Below are 24,981 nucleotides of genomic sequence, written 5' to 3'. Positions count from 1 at the left end.
GATACTTCCCCTGAGTACTTTGCAAAGTTGGGGATCCATCAGTGTGAAACACTGAATATGTTGTCATAGCTTTTTTTACTGTGTATTTATTAACTGATTATTTTTCCTCTTCCTCCTTCTTAAAAAAAATTTGTTATATATGATGGAGAGAAGAATAAAGATGGAAATTCGAGTGATATAAAAACAAAATTTAGATTAGGTGGCACAATGGATAGAGTCCCCAGTCTAGAGTCAGGAAAAATTGAGTTCGAATCTAGCCTCCAGTATCTTTGCCAAGAAAACCCCAAATGGCATCACAGAGAGATGGACATGACTGAAATAACTCAACAGCAACAAAAACAAAAATATCAGTTCATTTAAAAAAATAAGACCTAATTTTTTTAATTAAATTTTATTTTTATTCTGAATCTTAATATTCATCAACACAAAAATTTCAATATTCAAAGAACAAGAAAGAGTCATGTAGCAAACTGTGAACAATTATGTATGTAATAGTAGACTAGACAGTGAAGGCTCAGTCCTGAACAGGAACCCACGTGGATGTTTGGTGAACCTGTTTAAGTTTTTGATGATATACCATGCCAATCCTGGTTCTTAACTTCATAGCAAACACAGGAATTCTCTGACCATTTCCTTATCATTGTAGTTTTTAAAAGGTTGAGGGGATATTTTGATTGGCCACTGAGTCAGAACTGGGAATATATATATTTTATTTTATTTTATTTTATTTTTGCTGAGGCGATTGGGGCTAAGTGACTTGCCCAGGGTCACACAGCTAGGAAGTATTAAGTGTTTGAGACACATTTGAACTCAGATCCTCCTGGCTTTGGAGCTAGTGCTCTATCCATTGCACCACCGAGCTGCCCCTGGGGATATATTTTTAAAAGCTCCCCAAAGAAAATCTCACTGTCTTTCTTTCCTGCTAGACATTATTTGTAGGGGCAACTTTCTCAAGTTCTAGTGAGAGGAATGGCCGGCTCTTCCCCTCCCCCATATCTGACTAGCCTATGAGAGCATGGTGCTCAAGGCAAGCCTAGGGCTCCTCTTTAAGTCTCATTTTCAGGGCCTTGTGCAACTTCAGAAGGTCAGAGGACAAAGATTTGGTGACAGGTGTCCATACCAGAATTTGCTGATAGTTAAACTTGGTAGGTCAGCACAGCACGAAGGAGTGATTTGATTGCTCAATCCATACCCGCAGCAATTCAACCTGTAGCCATTAGCTGAGATTCCATGCCTATGGAAATGGAGACAGGCTGTATTTGAAAATGAACTTTGTGGGGCAAATGCTTTGTAGTAATTATTCTAAATTTGATCCTACTCTTCCCAGGACTAAGGTGGTTGGGGGAGGGGAGTGAAATTGTGTACTCCTGGTATTGGTGGAAATGTTTTCTATGCTTCTTACTATATCTTTTCAATCAATATCTATTCATAAAAAATTAATTGCTTATTGGCTGAATGATATTGGGTAGTAATCACTAAGTTAATAAATAATATAGGGAAGAGATTACCAATAACTAACAATTAACATTAGGTAAAATATACCAGAATGGGAACTTGAGCCAATAGTTAATAGTATTAGAAGAATTGCTTCAGCATCTAGGATCCTGAGGGGGAGATATGGGTCCTAACTTGCCAAGAGAAGTAGAGGTGGGGATAAGAAGCTTCAGAGCCTACGTATGAGCTACACGTAGAGTTTCTTTTGTCAAAAAAAATTTTAATAAGTAATTTATATACATATATGTATACATACACATACACATATACATAGATATTTATATAATTTAACAAAGTGGTAACAAAATTGTTTGTATTCCTTTCTGCACTTCTTTTTTTTTAACCACTTGTACCCCAACTCTCCCCTATAAGCCTTCCTCTCTTATAATAAATATGTGAATGTCCAAAGGCACCTTCTAGCTCTAAGATTCCATCCATTTTAGCATATTATGTCAGGGGTTCTTAATCTGGAGCCCATGGACTTCCCAAGGGGTCCATGGATGGAATTCTGAGAGTCTGTAAACTTAGATGAGAAAAAAAGATTACATATATATTTTCACATTTTTCAAAGTAGATGCCCTTCAATTGAGAAATGGCTAAATAACTTGTACATGAATGTAATGGAATATTATTGTGCTATAAGAAATGATGAAAATGAGAAATACCAAGAAGTATGGAAAGACTTACATGAACTGATTCAGAGTGAAGTAAACAGAGCCAAGAAAACAATATACACAGTAACTACAACAATCTAAGTGGAAAGAACACTCACCAAACAATTGAAAATGGACATTGCAAAATTATAAAGAACAAATAAGACCTCAAAAAGATATATCAAAAGATATACTCAGATCTCTTCTTTTTGAGAGTGGGAAATTTATGGATTTGGAATAATGTAGATATTTTCAATTTTTTATTGTTTTGATCAGTTTGTCTGATTTTTTTTTCTTTTTTTCCTTAAAAAAACAAACAAACACTCTTGGTCTTAAAGGAGTAAAGGGAAGGATACTGGAAGAAATTTTTGTTCTATAAAAACAAAAGTTAAATTTATTTTTAATTAGCATTTCTGTTAATGATGATGTTTTTTAAATTTTTTTCTGAGAAGCCATCTATAAGCTTTACCAGTCTGCCAAAGAATCCCATAGCATCCAAAACAAAAAAAAAAAAAGTTAAAAAACCTTTGTTCTATGTTCTAAAGTCTCTTGAGCTCAGAAATTCCTTGGTCCTTTGATTCTACTTGGAGTACACCATATTTATTATCCACACATGTGCCTGTTGTTTTCCCACATCAGGGTTTGTCATGGGGGTGTGGGTGTCTCCTCTCCAATCACACCAGTGTCCAAAAATATATCTTTTATTGCCCCATCTCCACCCGAGTCTATCAAAGAGTTCTCCACATAGTCAGAACTCCGTCTGAGCCACGGATGGCCTGGCTTTCTGAAAAGCCTCCAAACTGTGGCTCTGCTTTCCCCCCTGCAGCTCTGTGACTTCAGCTGCAATGGTGTCTTTAAGGAGGGGAGGGATAGGAAAACCATGGAGACATTTCTGTGAAATGATAAACCAACCCCCAATCCCTCCCCTAGGACTGATAGAGCACTTTGGCAATCTGAGAATGCCTTGGAAAGTTTTCCAAGAAAAGGAGGAACAAAATCTGGGGTAAAGAGAGAACCTCATCTCTGTGATTCAGCTTGCATGTGGGAGGGGGGAGGAGGCGGGGTTTTGGAATGAGGACATTGAAGTGATGGATTGTGGTGGGAAGATGGCAGATTTTTCTCTGGCTGGTTCCTTCTGTCTCCGACCCCATAGCCATGTTCTGAAGGTTGATAAGATTAAAGTTCCTTCATCTGTCTATAACCCCAAGCCCTGCATGGCCTACCACCTTCAGAGCTAGGACCCACATATTGCCCTCCTCCTCAGTGCCTAGGAGCTCTCACCCAGTAGATTCAGATGCCTTTACCCACTCTCCACAGCATGGTGCAAAAATGAAAAAATGGCTGACCAGAAAATGTGGCACATAAATGGTGAAATGGATAGAATGCTGGATTTGGTTAAAATCTTAACTCAGACAAGTATAAGTTACTGTGTTCCTGAGCAGATCACTTAAGTCTTTAGTTTTCTCATCTATAAAATGACAGCATTTGGGGAGTCTTTTAAGTTCCATGGTTCTGATCCCTTATTACCTGTATGGCTTTAAATAAGTCCTTTCTATTTTATGGGCCTAAATTTCCTTTTGTATAGAATAAGGAGGCTTGACAAGATCGCTTCTGAGGTTTCTTCCAACAGATCCTCTCTTTTATTGGTACAAGTCCTCAGCAGCTGTCACCCAGGAGACGCTCAGCTAAACTCATTCATGCCTAGGTGCTGGCAGTATCAGTGAGCAGGCAGAAGTGAGGATGGCACCTGCTGGGCCTAGGAGACCTACTCGACAGACTTAGGATCACAGGCTTTGAAACTAGAAAAGTCTTCAGATGCCAGCCCTGCCCTTCCACCATGGAACCGAGAAGAACATGGAGAACCAGAGGAGGTAAGTGATTATTCGACAATTAGAAAGTGGCAGAATTGGAATTGGAAACCAGGCCTTCTGACTCCAATGCCAGTGCTTTTTCTACCATACCACATTGCCTATTCCTGTAATGTCGGTCTTTATTTCATAGGAATAAAACTTTAATGGTAGAATTGAGGGCTCTATAACAGGAAGGCTTTCTCTCCATTCATTCAACAAACATTTAGAAAACATTTATTGTGGACAGAAAACTGTGTTAAGCACTGAGAGAGATATGAAAATTAAAGTAGACCCAGACCCTTTCCTCATGGAACTTATAATCCAGTAAAGAGAAAAGATAAGACACGAACATGGCTAACTATAATATAAGCACTATAGATCCAAAAATAGAAAGCCATGGTCAGGGACAGATCCCTGGAAGAAGGGACGTTTAAACTGGGCTAGAATCAGACCAGTAGACATTATATCAAAACAGACAGACAGACAGACACACACACACACACACACACACACACACACACACACACACGGTTGCCATCTCTGAATTTGTTTCAGCCCTCTCTCTGTCTTGCATTCACATATCTACCAACCTCTTTTCCCTCATGGTCTTGTGCCTATTCAATTCAGGACTTCACTGGATCCCAACTTTCAGATAAATGGGGTAATCTATTTAATTTCTGGGAGCCTTCTATCTCCCATCTGCATCCAAATTCTGAAAATTAGCTTGATTGGGCCTGAAAAAAGAGCCCAGAAAAGTTGCCAGTCCCACCTATCTGTCCCTGTCTAATGCTAAGATTATGTGATCACAAGAGTTACATAAAGACCATCTAATGTACCCCTCTCATTTTTTAGATGAGGAAACAAAGACTTGAGAGATGTAATGTGTGGCCCATAGTCACACATTTAATAAGGGATAGTCATGCTTCAAATCCAAGTTCTCTGATACAAAGAACAGGACACTATCCATTACACCAAGCTGCCTCTGACTTGTTCCAATTCAGAGATAATTTCTGTCTTCTCTCTTACTACCACTGATTTCTGGAAATTAGCCAGGTCATGTATGAGAGAAAGGCAAGGCGACCAAGGAGTTTACCACCCCCATTTTTATGCCCTTGCTGAATGCATAATTCCAGATGGAGGCCTATATATTCTTTCCCAAATCCATCCCTATGGTTTTATTATGCAGAATTCCAAGGTCCCTAGTATATGACCCTAGTCTAAGACAGACATTGACTATCTTCTTTGTCCTATACTTCCCTAAAAGAAGGACCTTTGTAGACCATCAGGCTATGATGGGGCAAGAGCTTGAGACAAGAACATGGCACTGTCCCCTCCAGTCAAGTCAATCAATTAATCAACAATATTTATTAAGTGGTTGCCATCTTCCAGGCATTGGATGGAGATTTGAGAATATCTTTAAAAAAAAAAAAAGAAAAGAAAAAGAAAACCAAAACCATCCCCAAATAAAACTTCCCTCAGGGAAGCTTACCTTCTAACAGCAGACTCTTTTCTACCCTATCAGACCACAGTGAAGGAAGTTGAAGCATCTGGGAAAATAGCAAGGGCAGATTTGCCCGCCTCTGGAGCTATAGCCTGGCAGACCCAAAGCCTCCAACTTGAAGGATCCTCTCATCTCTGTGCTGGAAAAGAAACAAATTTAAACTTGTTCTGAGGATGAAGAAACACTGGGATGGTGGTTGAAGATGCTGAATAAAATGGGCTTCTCCCTGAGACAAGCACTTATTATAGCAGGTGCTCAATTCTCAGCCAGTTAATTCAGAGGGTAGGAGCACAATGTTCATAAGACCAAGGTCATGGGCACAGTCCTCACGAGGATCAGTTACTTTTATCCTGTTCCATGGCCACATACTATGCCCATAGGCTAACCAGTCATTTGAGCTCATTGAATTCAATACTCAACTACTAAGTGCCTACTCTGTGCCCAGCTGGGCGCTAGGAGTGAGGGTACAATGATAAACCCTGATACAAATATTAAGTCCCATTTTATAATGACCTGAGGGTTAGCAAATACTTTCCTCAGAACGGCCCTATGGAGAGAGCTAGTCCAACAACTTTTTCCTCTCTGCACAGAAGAAGAAACTGAGGCTCAAAGCAGAGAGATGCTTAGTTATACAGCCAACAAGTTCAGTGCCAAGATAGGAATTCAAGCACCATCTTCTCTGATAACTCCCAAGATGTCCCCAAATGGAATCTTCGTCTGCCTCATCTGAGCTCATAATGCTTTCTAGTCATCTTATGTACTTTTTAATATAACCTATAATTTTATCAGCATAAGGAATTTCTTATGAGGAACTTCATTATGTCAATGCAGATTGGCATTTTTTCTAAACTTTAGAGTCTTAGAGAAAATTCTGAGACCCTGGGAAGTTATGTGATTTATCCAGGGGCTCACAGCCAGTATGTGGCAGAGGTAAGACTCCACTCAGGCCATGTCACAATATGATCAGAAAAGAAAGGTAGCTTGTGAGGAAGCCAAAAAGGAGAATGAGCTGTGACAGGCTGGGAATCACATAGTAAGATACAAAAAGGAAAGCTTCCAGAATACTGAGTGGACTTTTTTGAAAGATACAGACCTTGACAGCTGGGTGACACAGTTGCTGAATGTTGTACCTAGAATCGGAAGTCCTGAGTTCAAGTCAAGCATCAGATATTTATTAGAGATGTGACTTAGTACTTAACCTGTATTGGCTCAATTCTATCCTCTGGAAAATAGGGGTGATGATAATAATGATGATAATAATCTACCTCCTGGGATTGTTGTGAGGAACAAATGAAATAAAAATAGTAAGCATTTCTATAAATGTTATTTTATTATTAAAATTGGAACAACATGAGAAAGTATGAATAGATTTCAATCTCTACCACTCTAGGTCGTGCCCACATCAATGACATTATGGATCCATTGAAGTAGAGAGATATCCATAGGTACTAGAGTGAAAAACGGCCATGATGAGATGCTTAGAAAGCTATTATGGAAGCCAAAGTTCAGCTCCTACTTCTGACTCTAGTTGTGTGACTCTAGGCAAGTCACCTAATCTCTTCATGCTGCAGGCAATTCTCTGACACTCCACATTTCCCAGAAGGTGCTGAACTTCACTGGGGAACTGCCTACATCAATTGAAAGGCAGGTCTAGTATCTATTCCCCTCTAAATGCTCCAATATTGCTCTGGGATATCTAAGATGGGAGATGTTACTTCTGAATATCAGATAAGGCTTCCTTAGAGAAGTAGCATGGGAGCTATACTAGAAAGGAGAAGTAAAGATTGAACAGGAAGACACTGAGGGAAGGAAGAAGGAAGGTACAGACTCTTAAGAATTCTTACATATTTATCTGCTAATACCTCCACTTCCTTTTACAGAGGAGGAAATCAAGGACTGAAAAGGGGAAGACAGTGACCTAAAGTCTCATAGAAAGTTCATGGCAGATTCAGGTCTCCTGATTTCCACTGTGGGCTTCTTTCTACTCACCACTGCCCAGCTCACATGGTCCTTCCCTCATTGAAAATAGTCATGTTCTCTCACCTTGAATTCAGGGCCTATAAAATAACCATTAATTAATTAACAAGTTTTATTGAGCAAACATTGAATCAGGTACCTTGGATAGAAGAATAAAGAATAAAACAGCCCTACTCACAAGAAGTTCACAATTTAAGAGAAGAAAAGTCCATGTAAAATATATGCAGGACAAATATAAATTTAATAAATAAAAATGTATATTACTGAAAAAACAAGATGGTTTGGGAGGTAGGGCACAAGAAGTTGGGAGTATTTAGAAAGGCTTCTTCCTTTGCTTGAACTGAATGTTAAGGGAAGAGAATAGTTAAATGAGGGAGAGGGAAGGAGAGGCCCTTGGAACAACCAATGTAAAGGGAGGGAGATGAGAGTGTTGTGTGTTGTATATTGAGTGTTATTTTGTGTGTGAGAAATAGAGATGACCAATGTGGCTAGGTCCATTATAATCCTTCATGGCCACACAATACTTTACAAAGCATTCTTAACAAATGTTATTCTTCTCAACCACCCACTTCACAAGTGAAAATTGTTGGACTTCAAAGAGAGAGGAACTGCTCAGAGGAGTTACAAAGCTACAAAGCAACACAGGTCAAATCCTAGCCCCAGGAGCCTGATTCCCAGACTAGAGCTCTTTCCACTGCAGTATGTATAGGGTCAACCTAGCCAAGCAGAAACAATGGACCTCCAAATCAGTCTGGAAAACCTAGAAGTGTCTTGTGAGAGCTAAGACCTTCTCATTGCCAGGGGCCTAGCAGTGTGCTGCTGATGACCTAGCTCAGGTCTGCTGACCTCTCTCACTCAAGGGGTCCTGCTGATAGCCACAAAAAAAGTTGAGTGGAAAGGAAAAGCTTCGGAAAGTTGGTGACTCATTTGTTTACAGGCTCTAATTAATTACTAAGCTAGAAAACTTGATTTCTATTCTTCCTTTTTTCCCCTCTCTGCCCTTTGTGAAGCAATTTGAATTCCAAGCATTCTCTATGTAAAAGTATGTCAAGTTTATTTTTAGTAAATGCACATGAGTGTTGGAACCTGTTACTAACTGTTATTCATTCCACACGTCAGCCTGGAAAGAGGCGATTGTGCTTTCAATCAGCTTAATGCTCTTCAGATGTGAGGGTGTCTGTGTGTCCAAACATCCAGCGCATGTGGTCTTGAAGCAGAGTACTGACAGGCCTAGGTCTCTGGCCTGGGTGTGTCAGGATCATGGAATCCTGGCAGCTGGATGGGTAGACATCAACATCAGTCAGGTATAAAAGACCGTGAAAAGTCTGGGAGAATTCTGAGGTGTCTCGAATCTGAGCCAAGGCTAGGGCTGTATCAGAAAAAAGAATACCAGAAAACATTCAAAGAACTGGCCAAACAGATACCTGGGAGGCTGTACTTCATCAAGGAATCACAGGACTTAGAACTGGGACATAGTTCTCCCTCCATCTTGCCCCACCCCATCCCCTACAAAGATCTGGCTTGGACAGGATATTTCCCTGATCTTTCTTTTCCCCCTACCCAGGGTTCTGCTACTAGCTTGCTATTAGTCCTTAGCCAGCTTTCTTACTAAATTTGGGCTTCAGTTTTTCCATTTGTCAAATGAAAAGGTTGGATTAAGTGAGCCCCAAGATTTCTGATTCCAAAAATGCACACCCACTGAAGGAATCCTTGGAAGAAAGGATTAAATGAGGACCCTCCTCCCACCTCTTGAAGTTCATGATTATTTATTGGCCCATACCCAATGGCAGCTTGTCCTTCCTACTCCATCCAGTCTCCAGCCCCTGGATTATCAGGGCAGACCTGAAGTCTCCCTCCCTTCCTTCATTTCCTCATCCAAGTTCTAGGAAAGACTAACATTGGGATTCCTATTCCCATTGGTCCATTTCCTCTGTCTCCCTCCTCCTACCTCCATCCTTGGCAAACCCATCCATATTTCTAGAACCCAGACCTGGATAGAGATTGGGAATCCACTCCCTGCTGACTCAAAATGTCACTTCCCCCAGTTCTACTTCCCGAGAAACATCGCTTCTGTCTCTAATGCACAGACAATTGGCTAAACCTATGCTTCTGCCTTCAGGGATCAGCACCCCTTCTCCCTCCCTCCCCCCACCACACACACAGGATAAATCATGAGGCCAGAGGATTATGGAACTGGTCATATGAGTATTGTCTGGGTCCCCGTTTCTTGTGTCTAGGATGGCTCTCCACCCACCCCATCTCCAAAACATAACTTGCCCCAGCCAGGCAATGGGGCAACTCCTCAGACTGTCATCATTTCTGCTCTGGGCTTCTCTCTGGGGAACTGGCTGGGCACACCCAAAGCTTTGGAAAAAGACAACTGAGGCACCCAAACTGGAAAAGAAACCAGCATGTGGGAGTAGCTATTATCCAAGCTTTACAGTAAGGCAGCTATGATCAGCAGCAGGCCAGCTTCAGAGACACTGCCTCCAGAAGGTTCTCTCTGCCTAATTAAAAACATGATAAATATCTAGGTGGAGTATGCAGATACGTTAAGAATGAGTTAGCAACTGTGGCTGGTTGATTGTATCTATTGTTAAAACCAAGATATAATATCAGATTAGTACGTTTTGTGTGCCTATTATAATACTGTGTCATTATGTGACATGTTATAATTAAAGCTGAGGGTGAGAAACAATTTGGCTCAGGACTTAGTCTTTTCAAAGTTTTCCTCAAGCTAGTTTCCACCTTCTACTAACCCTTTTTTTGCAGACTGGGATTTTGATGGCAAGTTGATGGAAATGGTTTTAAGTCCCGACTCCAATTAACTCTCCTGTGTGAGCAAAGGCAAATCTCTTCCTTTCCTGGACCTCAATCTTTTTATCTATAAAATGATAAATTGGGATAGGTGATGCCTAAAGACCTTTCTAGCTCTAACATTGTGTGGTTCTTCTTCTAAGTTCTTTCAAATTTAAAACTCTATTTTTATATTTTTAATCCTATATTAATAATAATTAATCTATCTTTTTAAGTCAGGTCTCTTCCATCACATTTTAGATTGTATTCTAAATTCCCTCCAAGTTTTAACATCCCAGTGTTCTAAAGAGTCTTTTCTGATGTCCCATATTATGCTCTACATTCTACCACTTTATGTTCTAAGGTCCCTTACAGCTGATGTTCTGTAGTCTGTTTCTAGCCAGCTATAATATGTTATGATTCTGTACCAGAGCTATGGAAAATGTGTCTATAAAAGGAGGGAGTGGGAGTCTCCTCCCAGCAACCTATGCATTTATGTTCAAGGAAAGACCTTAGGTTGGTAAAAGAGGGGCTCCATTGAAATCAGAAGACCTGACGGCAGTGTAAAGAATGTAGCTTACTTGCTTATTACTCTTGCCAATACTCTCACTATCATAATTCTCTTTCTCCTAACTCAAAATTCTCAAATCCTGGCCCCTACTCATGATCTGCTTCCTCTCCCAAGTGGATAAGGGTGCTCAGGTCAGGATGAGAGCAGAAGGAGCTGCCCTGCTCAAAGGCTGCCCACTACCCTGACTCCAGGGTGAGCAGGGCAGGAAGAGGGGCAATGAGGAGGTTTTACCACAAGATGACACAATATTTAATAATTTCCCCAGTCAGATTTTGCAATGAGAGCCTTTATCAAAGATGGGGGAAGGGTAAAAGAGAAATTTTGCAACTGCTCCAACTGGTGTTTTCAAATGATGCTGGAACAGGAGGGAAATAAGAGATGGAGTTTTTTTTTTTTTTTTTAATCTGCATGCATCAGAAAATAAACAATTAGGTGAAAAAAATAGATCCAACTGGCTGGGGCCAGTCTTCATGTTAACTCAGAAGGAACTTCTTCTGGGTCTTCTTCTGGATCCAAGAAGGAGGTGGTGGGGCAGGGAGCCAGGCATTAAAGGGAATTGGGAGAATCCTATGATCAGCACCAAAGCTTTGGGGAGCCAGTTGGATGAAAGGAATAGCACCCCCACCCATCTTGTTCTCATGAGAACCATAAATAGCAGTTCCCAAATGAGACCAATCACCCATTGGCCTCTGTAGGCATGCTAAGAGGCATCAAGCCAACCAAACCAATTGCCCCATTACCCTAAGCCTGGCCAAGCCACTGGTGGAAAGCATGGGCCCACCTCCCACTGCCTTTCTCACTAATCAGAGGCAACTTGGCATAGTGGAAAGAATATTGATAGAACCCAAACAGCATTAGGGAACCCAAGTTCAAAGCCCAACTTCAACATTCACAAACCACCTGACCACAAACAAGTTAATTTGACTTTGTGACCTTGATTTTCTCCTCTGTCAAACAGAAAGAATAATAACAACATTTTTGTTGTGTTTTTAGCATAATAGGATTTAGAGATTGAAGGGACCTTTTGAAATCATCATAACCATCCTCCTCACTTCACAAATGAGAAAAAAAGAGGCTGAAAGAGATTAATTAGTTGATTTGTCCAAAGTCAAAGAGACAGTATCAAAACTGGCTTTGAACTCAGATCTTCTGATCCCAAATTGAGAGGTTTTTTATTCACAATTTACAAAGAGTTTTCATAGCTAATCTCTCATCTGATGATGCTCCCAATAACCCCATGAAGATGGCAAGACTCGAACAATGTTAAAGATAGAAGGGACCTTAGATGTTACTTAATCTAACTCCTCATAAGAGTTATAGCATAGGATAAGGAAATTGAGGTCCAGAGAAGGAAAAAACTTGCACATGGTCACACAGGAAAATTAGTTGGAGCCAGAATTGAAACCAACTTTATTGTCCCCATTTTACAGAGGAAGAAATTATGACTCAGGGTGTGCAGATTATCTTGACCAAATTTATACCTTAGCAGTGCCAGATCTCATTCTGAGAAAGGCCAGCACTCTTATACCTAAACTACTGTTTGCCAAGGAAAAATCTCTTGAGAGAATGGATTGCAGAATTCTTAGGAAAGTGTGAGGCTTCCCTTCCTGGGAAGGGCAGGGTGCCACTCCTGTCCTGGTGGGAAGAGGCCAAAGGGCAATAGCACCCCTTTCTCCAGTTGGAGGCAGCTCAGCCTGCCCAGTAAAACATGAAGGAAGGATCAGAGAGAGAAAAACCTAGCCTCCTCTGCCAAGTTGTCTATCAGTGAAATGGAAAGAACACTAGCTAGAGTCAGAAAGCCTGAGTTCATATCTCAGCTGTACCACTCACTGGCACAAGTCACTGTGTGACTTACCCTCTCTGATCCCCAAGTTCCTTATCTGTAAAATGAGGTTAGATGGAATGATTTCTAAAGTCTCTTCTAGTTCTAATTCTTATGAACTAGTCAATAAGCAACAAGAACCAATCAAGTACCATACACAAACAAAAGACTGAGAAAGGGGAAAAGAGAATAAATCAGAATTTATTAAAAATGTATTAAGAAATTAAGAATTGGGGCAGCTAGTTGGTGTGGTGGATAGAGCACCAGCCTTGAAGTCAGGAGGACTTGAATTCAAATCTGACCTCAGACACTTTACACTTCTTGTCTGTGTGACTCTGGACAAATCACTTAACCCCAATTACCTTAGCAAAAAAAAGAAAAAAGAAAGAAAGAAAGAAAAGAAATTAAGAATTTATTAAGTACTATCTGGGATCCTGGGCAAATAAATTAACCCTATTTGCCTCAGTTTCCTCACCTGTAAAATGACCTGGAAAAGGAATTACTCTACTATCCTTGCCAAGAAGACCTCAAATGGGTTTATAAAGAGTCAGACATGATTGAAATGAGTGAACAATATGAACAATCTATAGCTTAGGCATCGTACTAAGCGCTTTATAAATATAATTGCATTTGATTCCCACAACAGTTCTATGAAGTAGGTTTTATTATGATCCCCATTTTATAGTTGAGGAAGTTGAGGCAAACAGGGTTAAGTGATTTGCTCAAAGTTACCTAGCTAGAACATGTCTAAGGCCAGATTTCAAACCAGATGTTTCTGAGTCCAGGCCCATCACTTTGAAGTAATTACATTATACTATGAGGCAGTCTTTTTCCTCAAGGAGATTAAATTCTTCTAAGGGGACACAGAAAATACAGGGATTTGTGGCCAGGGAAGGGAGTTTGGGTATAAGTAGTTATAGTGATTATAAGTAGAATCTAAAATCTAAGGACAGTAAGTTGTCAAGCCCTTACTAGTAGCAATGAAAATATCAGTCTGATCATTGTTTTCTGAGCAAGAGGTGAAAAGGAGAGATGAAAAAAGATTACTTAGAGGCAAGGCAGATAGCAAGATACCTGTGTTGGCTTGTCCCTATTATCCTAGTGGATTATTATAAACAAGTAATATAGTCTGGGGACCTGGGCTCAGCCTAATTTTGTGAAGTGAGATGAGAATTTACTGATAGCCCAATCTACTATGAGGCCAGTCCCCAAGTTAAGTGAATTAATTCCTTTGGACAGCAATTACATAATGGATTACAGAGATATATATAGCCTCTGATGAAGACTATACTCCAATGAGGTTATTGACAAAAGAGAGGGTGGAAAACACTTGTTTGAGCAAAAATATTTCTAGCAGAACTATTTGTAATAGAAGAGGATTGGGAAAATGAAACAAATTAGGAATGAAAAAATTTAGAGCAACATAATGCCCTGGAAAATAACTGCTATTATTTTTTTGTTGTTGTTGAGTCTTTTCAGTCATGCTCAACTTTTTGTGACCCCATTTGGCATTTTCTTGGCAAAGATACAGTAGTGGTTTGCCATTTCCTTCTTCAGCTCATTTTACAAATGAAGAAACTGAGACAAACACAGGTTAGTTGTGAAGACCGAATTAGGACCCTGGATACCTTAGAATCAGCCAGAGCCAGGATAAGCAAAAGTCCTTGGTCTTTAGAGATAGGAGTGAATTGGATGCACACAGAATCTCCACAACCTCTCCTCTTAGTCTCCCACCCAGAAGTGATCTTGGCTAGTCTTACTCCACCCCCTAGTCCCTCCTACAATCCTCTCTATACATCAATTATCGAGCCAGCACAGAATAGTGGGAAAGGCCATTTTCCAAGCATATGCTTATAGAGTGTTGTCCAATTGGTAATTAGCCTTAAGTACTCAGTTGTCTGACCTCAGTGCATTAACTCAAGAGTTTCAGTCCTTTACAGTAAGTGACTTGCCCAGGATCAGACAGCTACTAAGTGTCTGAAATCAGATTTGAACTCAGGAAGATGAGTCTTTCTGACTACAGGCCTGGCATTCCATCCACTGTACCATCTAACTGTCCATAGATGAGGAAACTGAGGTAACCACAAGTTAACTGTTTTGCTAAAAGTCCCACAGCTAGTAAATAATTGAGGTAGGATTGGAAGTCAGATCTTCCTCCCACTAGTCCAGATTTGCATCCATTCTACCACCTATTAGCCTCTGAATCTAATGGACTGTTAGGTCAGAGGAAATGATGAGGAACATGTTCATAGCAGCTGGAGGTCCCATCAGATAGATCCAGTTTCAAATCACGCCTCTGATACATACTAGCCATGGGATCATAAGCAAATCATTTGCCTGCCCTGGATAGCTCTATGAGGCTACAAGTCATATACTAATGATTTTTGATCTATATAAATCAAGGAATGTAGAGTCTAAGAGTTTCCAATATGCAGAAGATTATAGGTTTAGACCAAAATGAATAAAGAAAATAAATAAAGAATTTAAAAAATTGAAAGAAATATGGGAAGACTGACAAAGAGTGGTGAAGAGGAAGGAAAGCAAAACCAAAAGCAATGGTCTTTTGAAAATTGACAACCATCATATAAAGAAAAGAGTTACAGCAAAAAAAAAAAAAATTATATTATATACACACACTTAGGAAGACCCAAAAGAATTTGGGAAGCAAGCGTGGTGTGGACACTATTAGTTAAAGTCAATACAGGCTTCTATAACCATTTACCACCACTTAACCAGAGATTGTTGATTGATTTTAGCTTATGTGTTCACTTTATATGTTCATAGGGGCAGCTAGGTGATGCAGTTAATAGATTGCTGGACCTGAATTTAAATCTAGATTTGACACTTAGTAACCATATGATTCTGAGTAAGTTACTTAACCATTCTTTCCTTCATTTCATCTGTAAAGTGGGAATGATAATAGCACCTACTGACTGTGGAGATCAAATGAGATGATAATTATAAACTGTTTATCAGAGTACCAAGTACATAGTAAACATTATATAAATGTTAACTATTATTATGTTCTTATTAATATATATGAATTTTTATAGTCAATGAAGTTCAAAAGGCAATTTTTATTTTTAAGTATATAAATTTTATTGTCTTTTGCAGAAAGCAATCCCTCTGCCAGACTTTTAGCCACTCTTAATATCACCATCCCACAAAGCTACAGCCTCAGTCCCCTTACTTGGCTAACCATAGAGATATGCTCACTTTGACTAGCTGTGTGAATTCAAAGTGACACCACTTAGCTAAATGTTTAAGAACTGATCTACAACTGGGAACTGACTGGTCCAGAAGTTTCTACCCCTTCCCAGGTTTGAATACTGACCTCTCCTCCTCTTAGGGAGGAGACAGATCCAGAGGCATAAGATATGCTCTGGAATTTTCCTGTATCTAATTCAACAAGTCATCCCACTTCACTATGTCAATGTTAATGTTTTCCACCCTACACTATGAATTATGTATTATAAATAAGGGACAAGATGAGATATGGTGAGAAGTAAATTAAAGGCACTCATTCATTTGCTCGTTTATTTATTGATTTGGGCACATTCAATCACTCATTAGCCACCTCCAGGCACCCTGATCTATATCTTGCTAGATGGCTCCAAAAGAGAAAGTGAAGCTGGTGACCTTGCACAGCCCTCCCTCATTCAACTCCAATTCACTTGCATGGCATGGCATCACCTCCCTGATGTCATGATCATCTTCAAGAATGATAGACAAACAACAGCAAATTCAGTACATCTCAGTCATTCATTCAATTGTATACATTCATTCACTTGCTCACTCATATTTATATGTAACTCATCAATTAAGTCATTGATATTCACTCACTCATTTGTTTACCCAGTTTCTTTCTCAATTATCATTTATTCATTTAGCTCATTCATTCATTTATTCATTTAATACTTTGAGCATCTGAGAAGAGAGGGAATTGTCACCTAGGTTCATCATCTCATTGTCATCTTTGGTTCTTCATTCTCTCTAATCTTGATATAAGTAGTGAGTCACCAAATCTTGTTATTTCTACCTCCACAGCATCTCTACTCCCACATCATCTCTTCCATTCAATCCTTTCTCTCTATTCACACAACCACTAATTTTGTTCAGGTCTTTCTCTCTTCTCACCTAGACTAACAGTCTTCTGACTAGTGCTCCTCTCTTTCTACTTTAGTTTATCACACACACACACACACACACACACACACACACACACACACACTGTCAAAAAGATTTTCCTACAGCACAGGTTACTCCCCTACTTAATAAACTCCAGTAATTCTCTATTATCTCTGGAATAAAATATAAACTTTTCTGTTTTGACTGATCCCAATCTATTTTTCCATCCTTATTGTCTATTTCTCTCTCTCACATATTCTTTGATCAAATCTTTCTTACCTTTCCTAATTCATGAAATTCTACCTTCCTTCTCTTTGCCATAGTATAGACCATATCCTATGCCTAGAACATACTCTCTCCTCATCCCTGCCTCAGAGAATTTCTCTCTTCCTTTAAGATACAACTGAACCACCATCTTCTGCATAAAAACTCTCCTCAACTTCTCAACTGCCAATGCCCTTCCAAATTGCTTTCTATGTATTTACATATATATCTTCTTTATATTTATTCTATACATGATTTTATATATATGTATATTATATATACTATAATAACACTGCTAGGTGTTAGGGATTAAAATATGCATAACAAACAGAAAAATTCCTACTCCCAAGGAGTTACATGCTAATAGAGACTACATATAATGAGTTACATGTTAATAGAGACTACATATAATAAGGAGTTACATGCTAATAGAGACTACATATAATAAGGAGTTACATGCTAATAGAGACTACATATAATATATATTATGTGTAGTCTCTATTAGCATGTAACTCCTTGGGAGTAGGAATTTTTCTGTTTGTTATGCATATTTTAATCCCTAACACCTAGCAGAGCTCCAGATACCTTAATAAATATTAGTTGATCAGTGGTTGGTCAGTTGATTAATTGATTATTGATCTTCATTGGAATATGTGAATCTAGAATAGGGCTTTCTAATCTGAGGTCTGTGGACTTTTTTTTAAAAAAAAAAGTATTTTGATAACTTTCAACATAATTGATTTCCTTTATTATTTATGTATTTTATTTTATATGTTTAAAAATTATTTCGAGGTATCCACAGCATTCACCAGAGAGTTCCATATCTTGTTAAAAAAAAATTTTAGGGCTCCTTGTCTAATGCAATACCATCTCGCCATATAGGGAAGTTGAAGGTAACTCAGTGACTGTGACTAATGGGACTAATTCTCAGCTCTGTAGATATTGAGTAATAGAAGAGTATCAGTGCTGCTCATCTATCTTAATATTCAGATTGCTCCACCTTGTCAAGAGTATCCTACCCTTATGTACAGTCCAAATCCATCACAAAAGGATCTGGGTATGCCCACAAAGAAGATGCAGAATTTTCCTTGAAATTTGCTCTCATCAAGCCTCATCACCCCTATTCTGGGACTAAAAGCATAACATCATAACATTTTAGGATTTAGAGCAGAAAGGAAATCTAAAGATTATCTAGTATAACTTTTCATTTCACAGATAGGGAAACTGGATAGGGATCTATTCAAAGTCACAGAGCAAATTAATGATAGAGAGAAGAAGGATTCAAATCTAGGTCCATTAAATCCAAATCTATTATGCTTTCCACTATGTGCTACCTTACCTCTTACATCCATCAGAGAAAAGGGAACTCAGGTTTGGAATTAATGCCTCACAAAATGAGATGTTATTTCACAATGAAAAGGAAAACCTGGTCATTAGGGCAGGAATGAATGGCTGAATTTGTTGTGAGGTAATTTTGAATTTATTAATAGCCCCACTCCCTAATTCTATACAGTCATCAAAACAAGGCTTATAGGCCAAGAGCAGAACATGGCAGCCACTAAGGGTTTGGTTGGGCCAGATCCTACTCCCAAAATGGAAAAAAAAAATAATTCCCTTTAGGTGATAGATTTAGTAGAGGATTGAAAATGGATTAAAGGAAGCTGGATAGGGCAGGAGGGATGCAATTAATTGGCTCTTGATGACCTATTGGTAGTTTATTAATCATAAATACCATATTTAGAACAGAGGACCCAGAATCTATTTTTACTTACTATGTAGTCTTGAGGAAGTCATTTCCTTACTCCAAGACTCTAAATGAAAAACAAAACAAGCTTTATGCAGTAAAAGAAGAGGGTTGAAGTAATTAATCCCTATGGACCCTTCTACTTCTAAATCCCACCTATGATCCTAAGTGTCTAGTCTCAAAACTAGCTTCAGCAGTCTTTCATATTGTACCCCAAGAGGGAAGGAATATTAGCTTAAATAAAATGACAGGAAAATAATACATGAGACTCAGAAAATAACATATTTCCAAATTTAAAAGATATAATATTTCATCTATGTGAGTAGTCCTCCACCAGTGTAGATTATAACCCCTCCACATATTAATACACAACTTTAGCAAATTGTTTTGGGAAGAAATAATCATTCCTAGTTTGTCAACTCTTAGACAATAAACTTCTTTGAATTAAGCTAGGCTGGTCCACCAAAGAGAAATGGAAGGAAAATAATAAGCCTGCACAGCTTGATTGGACCTGACAGAGTTTCACTCTTGGAGAACCGTGCGTCACATCTATATTCCGATAGGACTTTTGAGTGGGACTTTAGTGGAAGGGTAGGAATATAGCATTCAAACCAAAATGAAAATTTTGGCCTCTGCAATCTCAGAATTTTGATCCAATATTTTGAAGGCTTGCAGTAAAACATATCTTCCTCTTCTCCACAGAGAAGTGAGGGACTACAGGTACAGAATGAGACATATGTTGTCAGACTCAAACCAGCCTATATGTTGTTGAGCTTTTGAATAACAATGAATTCTTTATTATCAGTAACAATAACTTCTTTGTTACCAGGATTTCAAATTACAAGAGAGTTTTGACTTTCTTAGGACAGTGACTGGCACATGGTGAATACTCAATAAATGCTTGTTGACTGACTGACTGGTTCTCCTCACCTCACTGGGAACTGGTAGTAGAGGAAAGGAAGCACATTAAAGCAGTTTCAGTAGTATCCTATGCATCAAGACAAGTTTTTAAAAACTGGAACCTGTGGTTTCTTTGTATAGAGAATCCTCAATAAGAGAGCTCCACCCCCCAGGGAAGATCAGTTACAAATGAATTGCTTTGTTATTTGGTGTTTTGTTCTTGTAACATTGTGTTTTGTCTTTCTAATGATCATTGGCTACTTTGTCTTTATGCTTTTCTTAGTGATTCTCTCTTTAAGTTAGAGTTAGAATATATTTAACATGTATTGGTCAACCTGCCATTGAGGGGGAAGGGGGGGAAAGGAAGAGAAAAGTTGGAACAAAAGGTTTTGTAACTGTAAATGCTGAAAAATTACACATGCATATATCTTGTAAATAAAAAGCTATATAATAAAAAAGTTAGAGTTAGAAACATTAAAAGGATGAATAAAATAGCTAAAGTTTTATCTTCCAACACTTTGTTACTGACTTTCTACATGAATTTTTCTATTTCTTCTTTAAGTTTTGATTTTTCCAGCTCTGAAGTAAAAATGATAATTCCTGCCATGTTTCTTTTCATAATGCGTAGAGGCAATATGAGCAAAATCCTTCACTGAAAGACATTAGGAAGACTTTTTAGGGTTTTTGTTGTTTTTTTTCCTAAAGCTAAAATGATTATTTTTTATTTTTATTGTTGTTATAATTCTGTGTGATGTGATGGGATAGGGCAGTAGCTTAGAGCCAGGAAAGTTTGGATTCAAATCCTACTTCAGGATTATTATAAGGTTCAAATAAGTTAAAGCACTTGGAAAACTTCTTGTGCTATACAAATATTAGCCATCATCATCATCATTATTTTTATCTGCTTTTTCAGATAATTTGTGCCACTAATCCCCATTATTAGCAAAGAAAACAAAGAACTGAGTCTCCTTGAACCCATTGTCCTTTCCCATTCCCTTAAATATAACCACAAATAATAGATAGGTGTTCTCTGCTCTGTTCAAAGTTGAAGCTGAAGCGTTGGGAGTTCTCAAATCCTGTGAGCCTGTGAAATTGACTATGACCAGGTATAATTTAAACTAAATCCAAGCAAGATAGGTCTGTGGCTGAATTGGTTGAATTCTTTTGGAGGCTTGAGAACAACTTAAGATCTCAGTCCCCACACACACCTTATCCAGTCCCCTTAGCCCAGCCTCGACTGAAAATAATTCTCCAGAGAACATTGGGAGCCCTGGCAATAATTGTGATTGGTGTCACTTCTACCAGTTTCACACCAGTCTATCCCACGCTACTCCCTGACTCCCTCTTGGAAGAGAAGCATACCATAAGGCTGCTCCAGCTCCTTGGCACAGGCTGGGATAGGGCTTTGGGGCTAAACCTAGATTGCCTAGGGAATCCTGGGAAGGAGAATGAAAAATTGATAGGGGTCTTCTTCATCTTCTAATTGTGGATGGGATCTTTTTGATTGTTTCTCCCCATAATAACAAACGTGCATAAAAACAAACAGATATCCATGTTCATATGTATACCATTTCATGGGCATGTACACACAAGTACTCACAATACCGCATGTATACACGTAGTTTAGACCAACTAACTGGATCTAGAAAATCTTTAAAAGTCCCTTCCAACTCTAAAATCATAGGGTTTTATATCACACACACACACACACACACACACACACATGCACAGAGACAGAGAGAGATACACACATCCCTAGAAATGTTCTGAGCTTCCAGATGGGGGTGGGTGGGCAAAAGGCCCAGCATTTGGCTCATTATAAAACCATCACTTTCTTTACTTATATGTACGATTATTTCAGGCTCTCTGTCTCTCTGTCTCTGTCTCTCCCTCCCCCTTTCTTCTTCTCTTTTCCTTCTTTCTTCTCTCTCTCTCTCTCTCTCTCTCTCTCTCTCTCTCTCTCTCTCTCTCTCTCTCTCTCTCATTATCTTTAGATTCAAATATAAAATCCTCCATCTGGCATTTGTGCCTTCTTTACATGGATACTTCCCATCTTTCTTTACCCTCTCTACTTCATCCATGTTTCTATACACTGGCCTTGCTGTTCCTTGAACATGATACTCCATATTCCATCTCTGTCTTTTTGCTGGCTGTTTCCCATGCCTGGAATGCTTCCCCCGCCCCCTTCATCTCCACTTCCTGGCTTTTCTGGATTTCTTCAAAACTCAGCTCAAATCATTGCTTCTTCAAGAGGCCTTTTCCAGTCCTTCTCAGGTGTTAATGATTCTCTGAGATTATCTTCTCTCTCTTCTCTCTCTCTCTCTCTCTCTCTCTCTCTCTCTCTCTCTCTCTCTCTCTCTCATCATATATATATATATATATATGTATATATCTGTGTATTTGTATTTATGTGTATCTATAGATACAATATGGATGGATAGATGTATATATGTATATATGGAGTATGTATATTATATATATGTATTTGAATATATATTGTATATCTTAAATACGCCTAGTCATTTGCATGTTGTCTACATTTTACATAAACTCCTTAAGGGCAAAAACCTTGTTTTTTTCCTTTGTTTTTTATCTCTAGTGCTTAGCACAGTGTCTGGCACATGATAAGCACTAATAAAATGCTTGGCTGACTCACTGAAAGTTACACTGACTTCGATGGGAGTTGAGACAGTACTATACTTACTTTTCATTATGCCACATGACCAAGCTGAAATTCAAATCATTACCATTTTACCTAAAATCCAGAGCTCTTTCCACTACACCAGGGAAAATTATATGGTCCTTCACTTTAACTGTAGGTTCCTCAGATCTACCAAATCCTAACTAGAGATGTCTGGAGCTCTGGACTTGTTAGGCATTCCCAGAAAAATGCTCAGGTAGGAATGCGAATGGACAAATTCCACTTTCAAAGAAGATGAGATTCTCACAGGTTGATAGCACGTCCAACTTTCTGAAGTAGATAGTCTCCCTATGCTTCTGCCCAATTAGGATGAGGAACTTTTCCTCATAAAGGCAAGATCTAGTCTCTTTCAAACAAGTCAGTTCTCAGTCTTCTAACATAGATCTAGAGAGAAATTAAATGGCATATGTGTCCAGGTCCTGGAAGAGACAGAGAGCCTAGGGACACTTAATCCGTTTCCTGACCTTCGAATGTACCAGTCCATGCAAGGGAGACTGTGCCAGTTTGGTTCTAACCCATGGTTTGTCCTAGCCTCATAGAGAGGTCCTCAGAGCCTGCCATCTGTGTAGCCAATCTAACTTCATGATTCGTGGTCCTAAGAGCTAAAATGTCTTTCTATCTGGTTCCTCTAAGTCTTTCCCTCCCTGTCTCTTCCCACCACCTCATTTCACTATGTGCTAGCATAAAAAGCAAAAACCACATTGGGGACATAAAGGGAAGGCAACTAGTGCATCCCATGCTCTTCCCCGGAGCTGCCTGACCCAGAGCCCAGAGGGCACCCAGAGGGCAGCATTCCCCCACGGCCTCCCCAGACTCAGCTTGTCAAAGCCGCCCATCATCTCCACAACACCTCCCCCCCTTAGGCAACTCCATGCCTCCCTACTCCTCCCCTCAGAAACCAGTTCCGACCTGCCCTCCCAGATTCTGGAAAAAATGTCTCCCTGGCCCAAGGCCAGCCTCAACCTCCCAGTCCTTACCTTCTTGCTCCCTCGGCTCCAGTCTCACTGGCCTCCTCCCACATGCAACGCATCATCCTGCCACTGCTTGGGGCAAGGGAGAAGGAGGAGGGCTGCCTTCTCCTCCACAGCCCCTGGCAGCTGAAAGAGCCTCAATCCCCCTGGTTCCTCCATTCCCCGCCTCTCCTTCTCCCTGGGGCTCAGGCTTGACGCTGATCCCTCCCTCCTTCCCTCCCTCTCTCCCTTCCACACTCAGTTCTACCGGGGTTTCATCTCCTACTCCAGCTTTTCCCCAGGGATTGGGGATGGAGGGCAGAACAGTATAAGGCAGTGGGTGTAGCTCGGGCCTGTGAAACCAGAGGGAGTGGGAGGGGACCATTTCAGTCACGCCAGGCCTTTCTCTGCCCTCTGCTGCCCTGGAAGCTTTGGTTAATTTTTATTTAATTCGTTTGTTCATTCAACAAACATTTTAGGTGCCTACTATGTGCATTGGAGAAGATCAAATGGATCATGCCCCTAGACTCGTAGAACTAATAATCTATGAGATGAGAAATGTATGCAATTAAATATCATCCTAATGAGAATACAGGAAGTGTATGAGACATATATAAGATGTTATGGGAGTTCAAAGGAAGAAGGAAACCACTCACACTGAGGATAAGAGAGCTAAATGTAGATAATGGATTTTAGAGCTGGAAACAAATTTAGAAGTCATCTAATTCAACCATTCCTTCTTTTGCCGGTGAGGAAACTGAAGCCCCCAAAAGTGAAGCCCTGTGTAATCAGTTACACTGATATTACACCCAGACCCTGTGTTCATTCATTACATACGGCACATTGCCTCTCAACAAGTAGGATGATTGAACAAAGAGAAAGGAGATGGTCTTCCAGATACAGGCAACAGCTACATAGAGATCCTTTGAAGAAATATTATTATTGTTATTCAGTCATATCTAACTCATTGTGACCCCATTTGGGATTTTCTTGGCAAAGTTACTGAAGTGGTTTGCCATTTCCTTCTCCAGCTCATTTTATAAATGAAGAAACTGAGGCAAACAGGCCCAGAATCACACAGACAGTAAATGTCTAAGGCCACATTTGAACTCAGAAAAGGAGACTTAGGGGGAAACATGATAGTTGCCTTGAAGTCTTCAGAAAGTCTGCCAAGAGGCAGAAGGATAAAGTTGCTTCTTCTTGGTCTCAGAAGGCAGAACCAATGCCTTAGATAAAGCTACAGAGACATCCATTTCGGTTTTGATGCAAGAAAGATCTCCCTGCCAATGAGAGGTATCCAGAAGAGGAATAGGAAGATTAAGAAGGAAGGAAACTCCATGGTAGAAAGTCCTCAAGTGAAGGCAGGTAATCCCTCATCAAGTGATGATTCTTGCTCAGGGCAGGGCTGATTTTGATAAATCTGTGATCCCTTCTATATTACAAGCTGTGTTCTGTGATTCTACATGAATTGTTCAACATCATCTCTTTGCCTGAACCTTCCATACCATCCTCACATCTTCCAGCTAGCCCCCTTCTTCCAGAATGTCCTAAAGAAATCTAAAACTCAATATATTCCAAATGATTTCATTATCTTACTGCATAAATCAGCTCCATCTCAAAACTTCCTTCT

General features: G+C 39.5%; 1 long non-coding RNA gene across 1 annotated transcript; it reads right to left on the bottom strand.

Moving 5' to 3' along the window:
• Window positions 1-417: 417 nt before the first annotated feature.
• Window positions 418-23,524, bottom strand: LOC127548909 (uncharacterized). Its single transcript, XR_007950482.1, has 4 exons — window positions 23,379-23,524; window positions 7,488-7,555; window positions 5,487-5,637; window positions 418-1,234 (listed from the first exon to the last, which is right to left on the bottom strand). It is a non-coding gene; the product is annotated as an uncharacterized LOC127548909 (long non-coding RNA).
• Between the last annotated feature and the right edge of the window lie 1,457 nt (window positions 23,525-24,981).

This window comes from Antechinus flavipes, chromosome 2, assembly GCF_016432865.1.
Source record: "Antechinus flavipes isolate AdamAnt ecotype Samford, QLD, Australia chromosome 2, AdamAnt_v2, whole genome shotgun sequence".
NCBI lineage: Eukaryota > Metazoa > Chordata > Mammalia > Dasyuromorphia > Dasyuridae > Antechinus > Antechinus flavipes.
The sequence above is the reverse complement of the archived record's forward strand: the minus strand, read 5'-3'. Positions and strand labels throughout refer to the sequence as shown.